Raw genomic sequence first — 14,420 nt, 5'->3', positions numbered from 1 at the left:
TGAGTCTGGCTCCATCCATCCTCTCAAAGTGTATGTTGTTTATTTTATGCACTTCCAGCTGTCTAGTCTGTGGGGCAAGCAGAATTGCACATCTGAGACTGTTACCGTCTCCCTATACGAACTAATCACTGGAGTTCAAAAGGTCAAACTCCCATGGTGCTTATAGTAAAGGACAACTCCCACCTACTCATGGTTTACATTTTTCTCTTTTACATAGAATATACACAATTGCTGCATTTTCCTGTGAGAAAATGGCTTTGATGCTTGCAACAAAAAAAAAGACCAAAAGATAGATCAAAGGGAGCTATAGTGGTACAAAGTCACCTAATGCAGAGGGTTACAAATTAACAAAGCCCAAAGAGGCTACTTCAAAGGATGATGTTACTTCAAATGACTGCGTTGTTTAAGAGGACTCGGGGAATACAAGGTGGAGTTGAGAGATTTAGTTATTTTTGGACTGAGAAGGAAAGAAAACTAAAGAGCCGTATTAAGTCAAACAAGCACCCCGAAACAAGCACCCCACCGCAGAAAACCGGAACTGGGGAAACATAATGTATCTGAACCTTTGTTTTGTTTCACGGTAAACATTGGCTACTGCAATTTATCCGATTGCTTAATTTGTTAATTTATTCCATGAAAATACCTCTTATGTGTAACAATAACAATGTTGTTTGTCCATAGTGCAGGGTTGTGTGAATACCAAGCCTAGAAAAAGACAATGGTCGTAAAAGTGGGTGATATTGCCGAATCTCCACGCCTATGTGTCACAGTCTATAGTCTAAGATGGATTTACCTTCTTCCACAGAGAAAACAAAATGAATCACAGACAATTACCAGAGACAGGGAGAGAATGAGGATTGGGGGCATCATAAATATTAATTTTCCGGGTGGCTTAAAATTCATGAAATTCTTTGCAGACTCATATTAAAGATTCATATGGACAATCTAGGGTGTAAAAGTTTACCATTGCTACGGTGAATTGGCACTCAGACAGACACGACAGACAGACACGCCAGACACGCCAGACGGACGGACAGAGAGACAGACCATACAGATATACCAGAAATACTAACCAAACAGACAGACAGACATATGAGTGTGCAGACACGACAGATCATTTATTACGTGGAATTATACATTTACATTTATGGCATATTTACAATTGAAGTCGGAAGTTTATATACACCTTAGCCAAATATATTTAAACTCAGTTTTTCACAATTCCTGACATCCTTAGTAAAAATTCCCTGTCTTAGGTCAGTTAGGATCACCACTTTATTTTAAGAATGTGAAATGTCAGAATAATAGGGGAGAGAATGATTTATTTCAGCTTGTATTTCTTTAATCACATTCCCAGTGGGTCAGAAGTTTACATACCCTCAATTAGTATTTGATAGCATTGCCTTTAAATTGGTTAACTTGGGTCAAATGTTTTGGGTAGCCTTGTACAAGCTTCCCACAATTGGCCCATTCCTCCTGACCGGTGTAAAGGTGTCAGGTTTGTAGACCTTGCTCGCACAAGCTTTTTCAGTTCTGCCTTGACTTTGTAGTCCTTAAGCCATTTTGCCACAACTTTGGAAGTATGTTTGGTCTCATTGTCCATTTGGAAGACCCATTTGCGACCAAGCTTTAAGACTGATGTCTTGAGATGTTGCTTCAATATATCCACATAATTTTCCTGCCTCATGATGCCATCTATTTTGTGATTTTAGTCCCTCCTGCAGCAAAGCCCCCCCCCCCCCCCCCCCCAACATAATGCTGTCACCCCCGTGCTTCATGGTTGGGATGGTGTTCTTCGGCTTGCAAGCCTCCCCTTTTTTCCTCCAAACATAACAATAGTCATTATGGCCAAACAGTTCTATTTTTGTTTCATCAGACCAGAGGACATTTCTCCAAAAGAAATGATGCCATGGTGTTTATACTTGCGTACTATTGTTTGTACAGATGAACGTGGTACCTTCAGGCATTTGGAAATTGCTCCAAAGGATGAACCAGACTTGTGGAGGTCTACAATTTTGGCTTCATGGCTTCTAAAGCCATGACATAATTTTCTGGAATTTTCCAAGCTGTTTAAAGGCAACTTAGTGTATGTAAATTTCTGACCCACTGGAATTGTGATACAGTGAATTATAAGTTAAATAATCTGTCCTTAAACAATTGTTGGACAAATTACTTGTCATGCACAAAGTAGATGTCCTGACCGACTTGCCAAAACTATAGTTTGTTAACAAGAAATTTGTGAGTTGGTTGAAAAACAAGTTTTAATGACTCCAACATAAGTGTATGTAAACTTCCGACTTCAACTGTATATGGTTTGAACTCAATGTAATTATTTTAGCATACAAAAATAGATATGGATGACTAAAACAAGATATTTGATTTAACCAATATTTATACAGGTTATTCTCGTTGAGGTGATGTCTATTTTAATAGAGAGACCTGTTAAAAGTTTTTCTACATAAACTGTGCTATCCTTCATTATACACCACTTGTATTAATATGAGTGTTTGTATGTTCATCTTACTTGTGAAGTTGCTTTCATTATTCTTATTCTGAAGTCCATAGTGCGTTCAAGATTCAAAGTAATCCTGAAATGACAGTGAACAACCATGAGTGCCTTGTTTACTCAACTCCATTTTTACCCCCCTTTCTCTCTCTCTCTCTAACCCCCTTACCCCCATCCCAGGTTTATTGCCAGTCATGGCAGAAGGGGAACAGAGGCCAATGACCAGGCAAGCACAGTTTGTGTCCATTCGCCAATTTTGTGCTCAAACCACTACTACCCCCCCCCCCCTCCCCCACACCACCACCATCTCTCAGAGGAGCCCTACTATGTGACAGTGACACTCCTCTGCTCCCTCATTGGTCCAAAAGTCCGTACCTGCCCATGAAAGCAACTCGCCACAGCATCGTTATTGGAACCATATCACAAACTGAATGACAAATCCTACTGTATACTGTATATAACCTGTGTTGTTTCAGCACAGCAAGCAGGATAGAACTGGGAGTCTAAACATGTGTAAGGAAACCATTTCGTCACCTACCCCTATGGAACACAATGTGAAGGCATTTTTGGTAACTTGGTTTAAACTAGTCTACAGTTATTTTCTGGGTACTGTAATGAGAACCATTCAGGGTCTTTTCACTCATGTAAATAGTCTGTTTGGTTAAGGCGTTGGTTTTGTCCTGTTGAAGAGCCATGATAGGTTTGGTGGACACAGGAGGTTAGTGAAACCAGGATATGATGCCAATGGGTGCCCGTCTTTAGCCATATTTCTCCATCCTCTAAGAAACACCACCACCTGTCTTGGGTATCTGAGGGGTGGGGTTCCAAGAGGTTTTGGGATGAAAATATATAGAGAAAAGGAGGAAATCCCATGCGAGTATCATGCTCTTCTCTTGTCGTCAATCTCTACAGTGAAAGAAGGATCAAATATATGATATACATTTACAGTTCTGGAGGAGAAACTTTTGGATGGATTGTTAGTGACTATCTAACTTGACATTGACAAAGCTTTGTTTATCTGGTGCCTACGACTGATGGGACCGTTGCAAGTAAGGATTCCCTAATAGTGTCTGTGGAGAAACCGCCCACGTGACATCACTCTGCTATAGGAGATCTTTATGAGACACTTACTGACAGACTACACCTGCCTGGCTCTTTATCCTGTGTTCTAATTATTTTGTGTGTGTGTGTGTGTGTGTGTGCGTGCGTCTGGGTGTCTGTGCCTCCTGATATACACTGTGAAATGGGAAATAGTTGACACAATCTTGTTCTTAAGTTTGACACATCCAGTACTGTACTTCTGGCAGAACTGTTCCTGAAGCTCACTATCTTGCAAACTGGTATAATCATGTTTTAGGGGATGCTCGTTGATTTAAAGCTGGAATCTGTACTTGGTGGAGCTGCCATGTCGGTTTGCGATATTAAAGAGACAGTTACTTCAAAACAATGAGCACTGTTCTTTCCCTCGGACATCACTGCACATCACTGCACATCACTGCACACCCGATAGAACAGCAGAGTATTTACTGCAATTTTCTTTTACCACAATGCTAGATGCTCATCTCCTCCGATAGCAAAAGCTCCGGGTCGAGATGGCGCTGTTTCACCTTATGCGGATTTCAGCTTTTTTTTTCAGAATCACATGTTTTTAATCCAAAAGTGTATTAATATTGACAGATCTATGTCACATAAGTTAAAAGCAGTAATGATAGTCCATGTGTAGTACCGATTCATTATTTCAGCGTTAGGTTTTAAATGGACTTTTTTATAGGAAATAGATGTATGGAGGTATGCTACTTGCAAAGTGCTGCTGTTTATGTTGGGTGTAATGTATACATTCACTGTATAATGTCCCATGGGTATTTATGTTACGGGATTACGAGAGAGAGTGAGTGTCACAGAGAGAATGAGACCATAAAGGACATTGTATATCACTGAAATGGAGTTGTTATTTTTCACCAGAAAGATATACTTACTGTATGTTAATATACTTACTGTATGTTAATATACTTACTGTATGTTAATATACTTACTGTATGTTAATATACTTACTGTATGTTAATATACTTACTGTATGTTAATATACTTACTGTATGTTAATATACTTACTGTATGTTAATATACTTACTGTATGTTAATATACTTACTGTATGTTAATATACTTACTGTATGTTAATATACTTACTGTATGTTAATATACTGTATGCTCCTTTGAGAGACACGGGGATGAAAAGAGCCTTCCATCCCTGGGGCTAATGTAATTGCCTTTAAGTGTGTGTGTGGTGTGCGTGCATATGTGTGTGCATGATTGATGTGTGAAGAGAGCACCACAATTCTCATCTAATTACACTTAACTTGAATTACTCCCAGCTGTACCCATGTCCTTTTCTTTCACTATTTTGTCTTAGTTTTTTTTTTTAACCAACACAAATAAAATGTCCCCTTGATTTGATCTGATTCCATGGATGAATCTCTGAATCCACATCAGATGCATGACACATTGAAAGTTCTATCACCGGGTTCCCCAACTGGTTTGCCCACGGGCTGCATTTGGCCTGCGGGTGATTTTATTTGGCCCCAAAAGTTTAATGAGCGTTACAGAGAGATGTATGGGATCATATACAAATATAAGCAAGGTTTGAATATAATATGTTTAAGTCAAATACTATCTGTTTAGACTTCTTGCGGTCAATTTGCAGTCTACAAATTATTTGTAATTATGTTCCCGCCCCCTGAGAATTAATAATTCTACAAATTATTTGTAATTATGTTCCCGCCCCCTGACCATCGCTCCCTATGTAGTCTTGAAGAGACTAGTAGCAATCAAAGTTAGAGAACAAAGTATTTATTTTCACTTTCTCTGAAGTGTCTCCTTTTCCTATGAGGGATGCAACATCCACGTCACTTCAATCTCGCTGGATTGATTGCTTTGATTTCATTCCCGCGACTCTTCATGTGTGCCTGTTGTTTTTTTTCCCGTGAACATTACGACAGCGGAAACATTTGTAATGACCTGTCAAACACACTGGTAATAGCTGAAATGGGCTCAATGGAATTGTCTTTCCGTTGAACATTAAAGCTTCGTCGCGCATTTAATTAACCGTCTCTACACTTACATCGCAAGAAAGAGAAGAAAGAACCTTATTTTTGCGGTTGTTCATTTTTTGGTGTAATTGAAAAAAGTTAGAATTTGCTACAGTTGAAATGTTTACAAATTAGAAGCACTGAAATTAAAGCAATTTTCTAAAATGAATACTCGGATTATAGTAATCATGTTTGATCTCGCAAACAATGTGAAGTATGTTTGGATAGGTGTAATCTAGAGCCAAGCGTGTTGATTTTTTAATCCAATAGTATCCTGCTATTGACACACTTGTTGAATTATGCAAGAGAACATGACAATAACAGTAATTATTGAGGCAGTCTAGAGAGCACATGTAAATTCAGGTAGGCCTGGACAGAGCAGGTGAGTTCAGGAAGGGTTGACAGTGCAGGTGAGTTCAGGTAGGTCTAGACAGAGCAGGTGAGTTCAGGTAGGGTAGACAGAGCAGGTGAGTTCAGGTAGGTCTAGACCGAGCAGGTGAGTTCAGGTAGGTCTAGACAGAGCAGGTGAGTTCAGGTAGGTCTAGACAGAGCAGGTGAGTTCAGGTAGGGTAGACAGAGCAGGTGAGTTCAGGTAGGGTAGACGGAGCAGGTGAGTGCAGGTAGGGTAGACGGAGCAGGTGAGTTCAGGTAGGGTAGCCAGAGCAGGTGAGTTCAGGTAGGGTAGACAGCAGGTGCGTTCAGGTAGGGTAGACAGCAGGTGAGTTCAGGTAGGGTAGACAGAGGAAGTCTTTGTGGTTGCAGCCCTGTTCCCCTCCTTTATGTAAATATAGTCATATAGCCTATGCAAATACACCTGCTGTATTTATGAAAATGAGGCACATATATTTTTCTTTATTTTAACGCAAAACATACAGTGCCTTGCGAAAGTATTCGGCCCCCTTGAACTTTGCGACCTTTTGCCACATTTCAGGCTTCAAACATAAAGATATAAAACTGTATTTTTTTGTGAAGAATCAACAACAAGTGGGACACAATCATGAAGTGGAACGACATTTATTGGATATTTCAAACTTTTTTAACAAATCAAAAACTGAAAAATTGGGCGTGCAAAATTATTCAGCCCCCTTAAGTTAATACTTTGTAGCGCCACCTTTTGCTGCGATTACAGCTGTAAGTCGCTTGGGGTATGTCTCTATCAGTTTTGCACATCGAGAGACTGACATTTTTTCCCATTCCTCCTTGCAAAACAGCTCGAGCTCAGTGAGGTTGGATGGAGAGCATTTGTGAACAGCAGTTTTCAGTTCTTTCCACAGATTCTCGATTGGATTCAGGTCTGGACTTTGACTTGGCCATTCTAACACCTGGATATGTTTATTTTTGAACCATTCCATTGTAGATTTTGCTTTATGTTTTGGATCATTGTCTTGTTGGAAGACAAATCTCCGTCCCAGTCTCAGGTCTTTTGCAGACTCCATCAGGTTTTCTTCCAGAATGGTCCTGTATTTGGCTCCATCCATCTTCCCATCAATTTTAACCATCTTCCCTGTCCCTGCTGAAGAAAAGCAGGCCCAAACCATGATGCTGCCACCACCATGTTTGACTGTGGGGATGGTGTGTTCAGCTGTGTTGCTTTTACGCCAAACATAACGTTTTGCATTGTTGCCAAAAAGTTAAATTTTGGTTTCATCTGACCAGAGCACCTTCTTCCACATGTTTGGTGTGTCTCCCAGGTGGCTTGTGGCAAACTTTAAACGACACTTTTTATGGATATCTTTAAGAAATGGCTTTCTTCTTGCCACTCTTCCATAAAGGCCAGATTTGTGCAATATACGACTGATTGTTGTCCTATGGACAGAGTCTCCCACCTCAGCTGTAGATCTCTGCAGTTCATCCAGAGTGATCATGGGCCTCTTGGCTGCATCTCTGATCAGTCTTCTCCTTGTATGAGCTGAAAGTTTAGAGGGACGGCCAGGTCTTGGTAGATTTGCAGTGGTCTGATACTCCTTCCATTTCAATATTATCGCTTGCACAGTGCTCCTTGGGATGTTTAAATCTTGGGAAATCTTTTTGTATCCAAATCCGGCTTTAAACTTCTTCACAACAGTATCTCGGACCTGCCTGGTGTGTTCCTTGTTCTTCATGATGCTATCTGCGCTTTTAACGGACCTCTGAGACTATCACAGTGCAGGTGCATTTATACGGAGACTTGATTACACACAGGTGGATTGTATTTATCATCATTAGTCATTTAGGTCAACATTGGATCATTCAGAGATCCTCACTGAACTTCTGGAGAGAGTTTGCTGCACTGAAAGTAAAGGGGCTGAATAATTTTGCACGCCCAATTTTTCAGTTTTTGATTTGTTAAAAAAGTTTGAAATATCCAATAAATGTCATTCCACTTCATGATTGTGTCCCACTTGTTGTTGATTCTTCACAAAAAAATACAGTTTTATATCTTTATGTTTGAAGCCTGAGTTCAAGGGGGCCGAATACTTTCGCAAGGCACTGTAAAAAATACCTGATACAATAAGAAAATGTATGAGCGCATTTTAAGTCAATGTAATACCTGAATTCCCACCAAAATCTCTGAGCTTAATTATTTATCCATGCCAGTGAAATGTTTTATGTGCAATGATTCAGTCAATATCTGATGCATTATAAGAATTCTAAAAGTTTGGAGTATTTTCATCTATTGTCCACCCGTTGCATTTATTACAATTGTTTGCTACTTTATATGTGGTCCACCACCAACCAGCCTGTTCTACTTGGGAAGAAATGAGAAGAAAGCAGCGAGCCTTTCAGTTGAAAACCTCGCTTCAAAACATACAACCAGCCTGATTATAGATACATCTACTCTGTATTTACACTGAGTGTACAAAACATTAGGAACACCTCCATAATATTGAGTTGCACCCCCCTTTCCCTTCAGAACGGCCTCAATTGGCCTGTGCATGGACTTTGTGGTGTCGAAAGTGACTCCAATGCTTCCCACAGTTGTTGCAAGTTGGCTGGATGTCCTTTGGGTGTTGACCCATTCGTGTTACACGCGGGAAACTGTTGAGCGTGAAAAACCACGCGGCGCTGCAGTTCTTGACACACTCAAACCGATGCGCCTGGCACCTACTACCATACCCTGTTCAAAGGCATTCAAATTTTTTGTCTTGCCCATTCACCCTCTGAATGGCACACATACACAATCCATGTTTCACTTGTCTCAAGGCTGAAAAATCCTTCTTTAAACCTGTCTCCTTCCCTTCAACTACACAGATTGAAGAGGATTTAATGGGTGACATCAATAAGGGATCATAGCTTTCACCTGGATTTACCTGGTCAGTCTGTCATGTTTTGTACACTCAGTGTCTTTGGACAGTGAAGCTACAATTTGAACATTTGGCTCCATACTTTAGGATTTTGGATTTGAGATCAATTGTTTCCTCGTAAGGCGCCCAGTACACAATGTAACCTTTTATTTTAGGGTATTTTCATACATATCTGAACAAAGATTATACCCCCCAAAGAAATGCCAACTTCTGACCATTATACAGCAAGAAGACCCGGACACTGTTAAAGCTCCCAATTCACCACTTTATTGAGTCCGTTTCCATCTGAAACGGATCTTTGTCAGGTCAAACAAACAAACTGAGTGCTCACTTCCCCAAATATACACATTTCACCTCACATGACCATCGCGGACATGACACATGATGGGTGCAAAAAACACATTTGTATATCTCTAATAATGAAATAACAATGAAGTGGGTGCATGTCATGGTTCCAGAACATAATATATGTTTACAAAATGACCAAGTGGGTAACCTGGAAGGCAAGACAAATCAAAGTGAAGTAACATATTCAGGTAAGAAATGGTCTGATATCAAACTTCTCACCGTTACCATTAAGAGGGGAGGTTAGCCTTGATTTATTCCCCTAACATTCTCACCGTTCATTCATGATTATCCATAATGTTCAGAAACATCTTCTACTCTTATCTACAATAAAAGTGACTCCAAAATGGCACAATACATTGTTCACCATTCAATTCCTGTTGGGCAAAACATCAAAACAAATGCAAAGGCATCCAACAAGTTTGTAGAGTCAGAAGCTTGATGTGGTCATTGTGTGCTAGGAACATGTGACCAAATATATTACTTTTGTCTACTTTAATACACTATAAGTGAATTTGTCCAAATACTTATGAAAATAAAAATCTAATTGGGGGGGGGGGGGGGGGGGGGGGGCTAGACACATAAAGTACTTTAATTTCTAAACAGTGAAACAGGTATATAAAAAAAATACCCTCAAATTAAAGGTGACATTCTGTGCCGTTGCCTCAAATCCAAAATGCTGGAGTACAGTGTGTATAGGGGCCTTTTCAGTGTGCAGTGAGACTGGGAAGAATAGAAAGAAGATAGCGATGTAAAATGGTCGTTTTGCACAAGCAACACAGCTAATTTATCATTCTCAAGGGGTCAGGCGACGCTCCCTGGGTTGTGAATTTTAATGGTATTTTTTTATGGGTTTCTATAAAGTCTGTTTAGCTGCAAGCGTTTATGCAGAGCACAACATCCTCTACTCCCCTCACTTAGTGAGTCAAGGAGAGGCTGGGCTGAATTTAGCCTGTGTACTGCCGCATCGCTGTCCTTTTGAGCATGACACACACAAAGTATTTAGGTGTGGATTCAAAAACATGACCACACACAATTTAATGATATGAGAATGGTATTCAAAAATGTTCTCAACCAAAAGCACTAGTCTCAAATCCCACACCATCAGTTTAAAACCATATAAGCTGTTTCTGTTTGTAAGTTACTCACCATGCCATCCCAGTTCTGTTGGTATGCATGCTTCTGCCATCCCAGTTCTGTTGGTATGCATGCTTCTGCCATCCCAGTTCTGTTGGTATGCATGCTTCTGCCATCCCAGTTCTGTTGGTATGCATGCTTCTGCCATCCCAGTTCTGTTGGTATGCATGCTTCTGCCATCCCAGTTCTGTTGGTATGCATGCTTCTGCCATCCCAGTTCTGTTGGTATGCATGCCACTGCAATCACAGTTCCTCATAAAGTGTCTCCTAATTGGTCTCATGCCATAAGGATCCCCACCCCAGTGGGGATTCAAGCTGTAATATTTGGATGTTGACAGTGTGCCATGATGTGCTCATTCAACCCATTGGCTGATTCTCATTGCGTTTGGGGGCCTGAAAGGGGCAATCCTGGATTGGTACATCCCGTTTTGGACCAAAACAAGTGGCTTTGTTGTTTATTTCTCAGAATCGCGGATTGTCCCTGTAGTGGGACAATCCAGGTTTTAGAAAGTGGGGGGTACATAACCTGGCGAGGGGTCTGGGGGAGACTTTTTTGGCAATCTAAAGTTCATTTCCCACACAATCCAATATGTTATAAAGTAAGCAAAAATGCCCACAGTCATCAAGCTAGGTAAGAGATAATTATTCAATATGTTTAAGTGACTGATAAGACTAAACTAGACCCAAAAATTATTAATAATCAATATTGTGTTGCACCTAGAACCAATAGCCTAACAAATGAACAACTCTTTAAAGAAAATACTAACACTTTTCATTGTCTTAAGACATCCTCTATACCAAACTTCAGCCAGACATCAAACCCGAGCCCCACCAGTCTAGTACATAACTCAACTCTCTCCAAACACAATTTCCTTCCCACCTTCCCAAGGGAAAGGTTTGGAAACAAAAGTTTTCAAAAATAACAAAAAAATCACATATACCTCAAATATACATTAACACACAGAAACAGCAAATCCTCCATAAACACTGAAAAAATATATAAATGCAACATGTAAAGTGTTGGTCCCATGTTTCATGAGCTGAAATTAAAGATCCCAGAAATGTTCCACACGCACAAAAATCTTATTTCTCACAAATGTTGTGCACCGTTAGTGAGCATTTTATCCTTTGTCAAGGTAATCCATCCACCTGACAGGTGTGGCATATCAAGAAGCTGATTAAACAGCATAGGGTGGGGTGCTGAGGAGTATTTCTGTCTGTAATAAAGCCCTTTTGTGGGGAAAAACGTATTCTGATTGGCTGGGCCTGGGTCCCCAGTGGGTGGGCCTGGCTCCCAAATGGGTGGGCCTATGCCCTCCCAGACCCATGGCTGCGCCCCTGCCTATTCATGTGAAATCCATAGATTAGGGCCTAATATATTGATTTCCATTGACTTATTTCCTTTTATGAACTGTAACTCAGTAGAATCTTTGAAATTGTTGCATGTTGCATTTATATTTTTGGTCAGTATAATTCATATCATAGGCCTAATAGTACTGCAGAGCTATTTTTACTTGTACACAATCTAGCTGGGTCACCCAGTCCTGCCCCTAGGGGTCCACGGCCCTGCAGCACCCCAACCCAACACACCCCACCCACTCAGCTTTAGGATCTTAGTGAAACATGGTTGTGTTATTGGTTGTGGGGTATGTTAGGCCAATGCCAGAGTGACAACCCACAGGACGGCAGACCACCAGAGCCAGGACTGAGCAGCCCAGAAGCTAGGGACTACCTAAATAGGTATCTCCCCTGACGTGGGAATGTTTTAAATACAGACTCCTTTTGTCATACTGTATTCCATAAAAGGCATCCAGAACTTATGAAAGTTGCACAGTAAACCTTTAATCGTGTAATAAATCAAATCTAGTGATACATAACTTGACATTTCTGCCATCCATTGTGACATTGTGGGAGGATAACCAACCTTCCAATTAATGGCAATGCATTTGTAAGCCACTATAAATGCTTGGTTACACAGTTTCTTCTGATAACAGTCTCCAGTATCAACATTTCCAAGCAAACAAAAACAGGGAGAAGAGAGAATCTGTAGACATGCTGGGATAAAAGAGCATACTCTTTGCCAGAATTCAGCCAGCCTTCACAAGACCATAACAAATGCAAATATGTCCCCTTTTGTGTTTTACACCTCCAGCAGGGGAATTACATTTCAGAGTGCATGTAATTCAGTTTCACTGGCGTATACTACGTTCTCTGGATGATCTTAAACAGCAGTAATTTATGTCTGAGATTATATGAACATGACTGGGCATTCAAACACATCTGTATCCACTCATCATAATCATCATCAATAGCTTCTACCAGGTCTTCCTCACATTTTTGTTTGACATGTATTGTGTCATCGGCAAAAACCTCTATCAACCATTGATACAGTTTGGAAATCAACTTTGGAAGTCTGTCAGACTGCCTTAAAATGTTTTCAATACTTGAAGCATCTGGCTTGTCCATTGTTTGCTGCACAGAGATTATAAAGTATTGTATCTGCAAACATTCACCTCATCTCCGTCACAGACTGGTCTTCCCTGGCTGCCTGACCCTTCTTACACCCCTGTCATCATCTGATCCTTTGAAGATGATGCATGACAAAGAAATACATTGGTGTACAGATATACATTATATTATCCAAGAATAGAATCAATGGTTCAACCATTGAAATGACCATTATTCCCAGATCCCAGACTGTAGCTTTAAACTTAAGCTGCTGTCCTTAAACTACTGTAGGTCTACCCATCAACTCAAGATGGAACTTTGTGTCATTCACTGATATTGCTAATATATCGCAAAATTCACCTGAGCTCCGTAGACTGGTCTTCCCTCTGACCATGCTGGGACACCTGTCACCATCTGATCCTACTAAGGCATGATGAGCATACTGTTGTGTACCGACTGTGCACCATGACTGAAAGATTAGTGGAATCTGTGTGGGTAGCTGGACAGGTAGGATGACTGACAGTGAAGGTGAACAGGTGGTCACAGGTCAGGTGACAGAGGAATGGATGAGACTGAGTCAGGAATTCCTTTAACCATAAAGTAGTATATTTACTGAGTAGTCTGTGGTGGATTCATGGAAACACAGAACTTCTGGATTAGACGGAGTTAAGGAAAAGAAAGCAGCGAGATCGGACGATGGCGATTTCCTCCTTTTATGGAGTTGAGATCTGTCTGACATTTCCACCTGACCTAATTAAAGCTTCCCTGGCCCAGCTGAGCAAGTGGACATGAATTAAAGGATTCTTCCACCAACTCCATGGGCCTTTTCTACAGCCACCCCAAAAATGTGTTAAATTCCACACTCCTCAAAAAGGCTCATTGCTCCTCGTCCTCTGTCACCTTAGGGAGAGGAATTAGTCGGGTGACTGGCCGGATATATGTTCGGTTCTTTACCTGGATCTCCACTGATCTAACACGACCATCGGTTCCAGTCATGGTCTTAGTGATATGGTCCAACGGCCAGGAGGCTCGAGGCAGCTGAGGGTCCACCATCATTACGACTTGGCCAGTTTCCAGGCTGACCATTTCTCTCCACCATTTCCCTCTGTGCTGTAGGCTATTAAGTAATCCCGAATTAATCGGGCCCAGAAATGGTCAGCCAAGATCTGGCTGTGTCGCCACAGACGTCTGCCAATGAGGTTGGTATCAGCATACATGACTTTAGGAAGTGACGCATCTCTGCTTCCCATCAAGAGCATATTCGGTGTAACCGGATCGGGGTCAGCGATGTCTGCAGAGAGATATCCCAAGGGTTTGGAGTTCAGTATCCCTTCCACCTCTATCAGGACAGTCCGCAAGACAGTTTAAATGACAGTTTGGTCCCCCAGGACGACTCGTAAGGCCGTCTTTACAGATTTGATTTCTCGCTCCCATGTTCCTCCAAAATGAGGAGCTCCTGGAGGGTTAAATTTGAATGAGATTTTGGCCCATCAGCTGATCCTGGAGGCAGGTTTCCATGGCTTGGAAGGCTTCCTCCAACCTGGCTTCTCCTGCCTTGAAGTTTGTGCCCCTGTCAGCCAGGATCTCGTAGGGTTTCCCCTATTGGGAGATAAACC

At 41.1% G+C, this 14,420-nt stretch overlaps 1 protein-coding gene across 2 annotated transcripts in view; it reads left to right on the top strand.

The window, feature by feature from the left end:
• The window catches only part of tafa5l (TAFA chemokine like family member 5, like), a 45,307-nt gene extending 40,867 nt beyond the window's left edge, over nucleotides 1-4,440 (top strand). For both annotated transcript variants that reach the window (XM_036988104.1, XM_036988103.1), the window contains exon 5: nucleotides 2,687-4,440. The gene's annotated coding sequence lies outside the window, so the exon portion shown is untranslated. The remainder of the gene's footprint in view (nucleotides 1-2,686) is intronic.
• The last annotated feature ends 9,980 nt before the right edge of the window (nucleotides 4,441-14,420 follow it).

The sequence above is a fragment of the Oncorhynchus mykiss genome, chromosome 9 (assembly GCF_013265735.2).
Source record: "Oncorhynchus mykiss isolate Arlee chromosome 9, USDA_OmykA_1.1, whole genome shotgun sequence".
Lineage (NCBI taxonomy): Eukaryota > Metazoa > Chordata > Actinopteri > Salmoniformes > Salmonidae > Oncorhynchus > Oncorhynchus mykiss.
This window is presented reverse-complemented; position numbering and strand designations above follow the sequence as displayed.